This window comes from Ictidomys tridecemlineatus, chromosome 11, assembly GCF_052094955.1.
Source record: "Ictidomys tridecemlineatus isolate mIctTri1 chromosome 11, mIctTri1.hap1, whole genome shotgun sequence".
Classification (NCBI taxonomy): Eukaryota; Metazoa; Chordata; class Mammalia; order Rodentia; family Sciuridae; genus Ictidomys; species Ictidomys tridecemlineatus.
In genome coordinates, this window is record NC_135487.1 from 17,904,062 (window position 1) to 17,908,364 (window position 4,303).

At 51.0% G+C, this 4,303-nt stretch overlaps 1 long non-coding RNA gene across 1 annotated transcript; it reads right to left on the bottom strand.

Moving 5' to 3' along the window:
• Positions 1-234: 234 nt before the first annotated feature.
• LOC144367960 (uncharacterized) lies at positions 235-2,795 on the bottom strand. Its single transcript, XR_013427623.1, has 2 exons — positions 2,322-2,795; positions 235-1,052 (listed from the first exon to the last, which is right to left on the bottom strand). It is a non-coding gene; the product is annotated as an uncharacterized LOC144367960 (long non-coding RNA).
• Positions 2,796-4,303: the final 1,508 nt, after the last annotated feature.

Consider the following 4,303-nt stretch of genomic DNA (forward strand, 5'->3'; position numbering starts at 1 on the left):
GTGTCATCTGTGGTACAGTTTTTCCAGGGGTTTCTCACTTGGAGCCATCAATTGGCTTGGTATTGTGGCATTTTGTATCCTCCTCTTTCTGCTTGTGGCAGATTGTTTATGGTGTTTATGTAAAAACCACTATGGTCGTTATCCACAAGTACAGCTATGATGGGCCGGTAGTCAAAGACGGGTGCCAAATGCCAATGTCTCGGCTTGGCACAAGATCACGAGCCACCACACAGCTTTGTAGGTTCAAACAGCAATTCTTTATTCCCGATCTCACACCAGCCTCCACATACGCTCAGGGGAAATCTAAAATCTCCCGCACAATTCACATCCTAAATACTTTCTCTCCAGGAACTCAGGCAGCAGGCATGCCCTATTCCCAGCAGCAATAATCTTCAACCTCCAACTTCCCTAAAACTCCTATTGTCTTAAACCGGGAAACGCCCTAAACCCAAGGACCGGGAAACTTCCTCAAACCTGCAGGAGGGTCACTTTTCTCAAACACACATGCAAGGTCACAGCAAATTTCTAAGGCAAGTCCATTTAACATGGGGTACGCTGGCAAGGATTTCAATGCATCATTCCTACTTGGCAATGGCCCTCAGCAGACGGGTAAGATCCAATTACAATGGTACCAGCCTAAGCCAGGAGGCTGACGATTTGAGGTCAGGCCATCCAATGACGGGTAGGGACATATGTAGTTTTGGACAACCTAAAACAGGCACAGTCCCTAAACCACATACTTGTTGTTTAATTAAACAAAAGCGGGGAGATGTTGAGGGCCACAACCAAGTCAAGATGGCACCTGGCAGTTTGCCAGGAGGAGTGGTTTGTGAGGCAATGCCACCGAGCCATTAAGATGATGAGGATTCCTTATTGGCTGACTACTGTATCTGGATGATGCTAATTGAGTCAAGCTGTGTGTAATCAGTTGGGTATATATGCCACTGTTGTTCCGTAATAAAGCAGTTCCTGCTTCAACCTTCAAGTTGCTTGTCACCTCCCGGTTATTTAGCCCAGCCAGACTGCAGCAATACTTCATGAGTCCTTGCTACCTGTACAATGTGGGAAATTTTTTTTTTTTTTTAGAAAGAGTGAGAGAGAGTGAGAAAGAGGGAGAGAGAGAGAGAACTTTAATATTTTTATTTTTCAGTATTTGGCGGACACAGCATCTTTGTCTGTATGTGGTGCTGAGGATCGAACCCGGGCCGCACGCATGCCAGGCGAGCGTGCTACCACTTGAGCCACATCCCCAGCCCAGAAAATTTAAATAACAAGTCTTATAGACCCCACCATTGGGAAACTTATGTTTTTAAAAGAAGTTGTGCAGGCACATAGTTTAAAGAGACTACAAGGTTTTTCTGGGCTGTGGGGTGGGGCATGGGGTGGGTGGGTACTAGGGTCTTGCTGAATTGCCCAGGTTAGTCTTGAATTTATGATCTTCCTGCGTTAGCCTCCCAAGTGACTGGGATTACAGGTGTGCTCCATCACCACACTCGGCACAATCAGCCCATTTATTAACCATAAAGTTCACCGTTATTTTCGTGATATAAGGCTTTCTCTTTTTAATTATTCATCTTTGTCTCCTTCAGGCATGATGCCTTATAGACGGTAGTCGTTTAGAAAAGCTCATTGGTTATTGGAGGCCTTTCTGCTTTGGGGATAGGTCATCCCCATTCAAGAAGGTTATTCAGGGGCTGGGGATGTGGCTCAAGCGGTAGCGCGCTCGCCTGGCATGCGTGCGGCCCGGGTTCGATCCTCAGCACCACATACCAACAAAGATGTTGTGTCCGCCGAGAACTGAAAAATAAATATTAAAAATTCTCTCTCTCCTCTCTCACTCTCTCTTTAAAAAAAAAAAAAAAAAAAAGAAGGTTATTCAGTGAGGATGAAAACGGATGCTGAGTGTCCACAACCCAATTCTCTAGCGGTCCTGAGCAGGATTCACAGCAGCCAAAACCCGGCACAGCGCGTGCGAACGTCGCCATGGCAACCCAAACCCTTCAATCCGACCGCCTTCAGAAGCAGGCGGGGCCTCCCAAGCCGATCCCCCAGAGGGGGCGCGTGCAGAGGTCGCATCCAACTGGGAGAAGTCTCCGGAAGTCAAGCATGCGCTGCCCCATCTGGCCACGAGGCGGCGACGCAGAGCCGCGTCCTGCGCCCTACCTGGGAGGTGCTGGGGAGGCAAAGCCCGCAGGTTGGGTTCCCGCTCCCCGGGCCCTTTTGGGGCAGGTCACCGTAGCCATCGGGCCCAAGACTGGACGTTCCTAAGGCCTACCTTCTAACCTCCCGCGGGGCCCTGTATCGTCCACCTGACGTCCTACCGTTCTCTCTTGACTTGCCCTCCACCCATGACGGCCTCTCCTGGGGCCACCTCGCTCTCCCTGAGTCCTGCGCTGAGCACCCGGCGGGCATCACGCCAGCCTTCCAAACCGGCTGGGGCCTGCTGGGACTCGGTTTGGACCCAGAACCGCAGCTTTCAGGCCAGCATCGCGTTTGGCTCCCGCCATCGCCGGCCTGGGAGGAAGGAGGTGGGATGGGCTCTCGCGTTCTGCGGCCCTGGCTTTCCCGACCTTGGGGCCTCTGCTTCAGTTCCCTCGGCCTGCCTGGTCCCCGAGCTTCCCTAGACACGGCCACCCCTCCTCAACCCCTAAGACCAGGGACGTGGAGCCCAGGGGTTGCCAGGTCGACCCCGAAAGGAGCACGGAGCACGCGCACGCACGTGCCGGGGCGGGGCCAAGATGGGGCGGGGCCTCGGAGGGCGGGGCCGGCGGCTAGGATTCCTGCAGGCCCGGAGGGCGGTGAGCCGCGCGGGGTGACGGGAGTCGGAACTATGCGGAAACGGGGCGCGGGAGTCGCGGCAGGCGGTGGGTTGGGCGGGGCGGGCGCCCGCGAGCGGTGTGAGGGATCGCGTGGCTGCCTAGACCTGGGTGCTGGCTGGGCAGACCCGGCCCGGGGTTCGGCCGGGATTTGGGGCCCAAGTGCGAGACGAGCCCTTGGGGGGAAGGGGAGGAAGATGCAGGAACCCCGCCTCTTTTCCGGACTGGGTTCTCAGAACCTGCCAGGAAATCCTGGGTCTCAATCTGGGGGCTAGATCTGAGGCCTTGGTTTTTATAGAGACGGGCTGTTCGGGCCCCCAGTGTGTCATCGCACTCGTTTCCTCTACATTCCAGGAACTGCCCAGGCTTGTCCCCCAAGTGACTGAGGATTTGGCGGCTCCTCCCTCCACACCGTGCTGGGAGGGTTGGAGGGAAACCGCTGGGGCCACAAGCCGCATGTAGATAGATAGCTACCCAGGCCCCCAGAGCCTTGGATCCCCCCTGTCCTCTTTGTGACCTCCTACAGTAAGGGTTGAGGAACAACTTAAGCTCCTTCCTCTTGTAGTCTTTGCAAAAGAGGGCTCAGATGGGGATGGTGGGGGCCTGTGACTCTTAACACCTCACTTGCAGTCCAGTAGTCAAGAGAGTGCAAAATGCAGAGAGTACTGAGGTGCAGGATCCTTGGAATCCTTTTCTTAAAACTTGATTATTTATTTGATTTTTGCAGTATTGGGAATAGAACCCAGAACATTCTGCCTCTGATCTACAGCCCCTGCAACCCCCCTCCTTTTTTTTTTTTTTTTTTTTTTGGCGGTATTAGGATTGAACCCAGTGGGAGCTATACCACTGAGCTACATCCCCAGCCCTTTTTATTTTGAAACAGGGTCTCCCTAAATTGCCCAAGCTGGCCTCCAACTTAATATCCTCAGCCTCTCAAGTAGCTGGGATTAGAGGCATGTGTCACTGCTTTTTTGCCTTAGAGTCCAGTTCTTTCTGCCATTATCTCTTCTGCCCTCAGGCTTGGATACACCAGGAAATTGCCCCTACCTCCCTTTCTCTCAAAGAAAAAAAAAATAAAATAATTTAAATGTCTTATTTTAAAAAATTAAACCTTACAAAATATAAATTTTAAAAATGAGCTGCGTGTGGTAGTAATCCCAGGACTCTGGAGGCTAAGGCAGGAGGATTAAAATTCCAGGCCAGCCTCAGCAATTTAGTGAGGCCCTAAGCAATTTAGCGAGATCCTGTCGCAAAATAAAAATAAAAAGGGCTGGGGATGTAATAGTCCCGGAAAAATAAAACAAACAAAAAGCCCCTCATCTTCATCTTCACTGCTGACAGCCAGTGTTGAACTATGTGTTTTTATGTTTTATTTATATTCTTAGATATGCGTGTATAGTTTTGTAAATTGCTATTTTCATTTAATGTATACTGTAGGTATTTGTGTCATTACAATAATTATAATAAATATACTTTTTTTTTTTTTG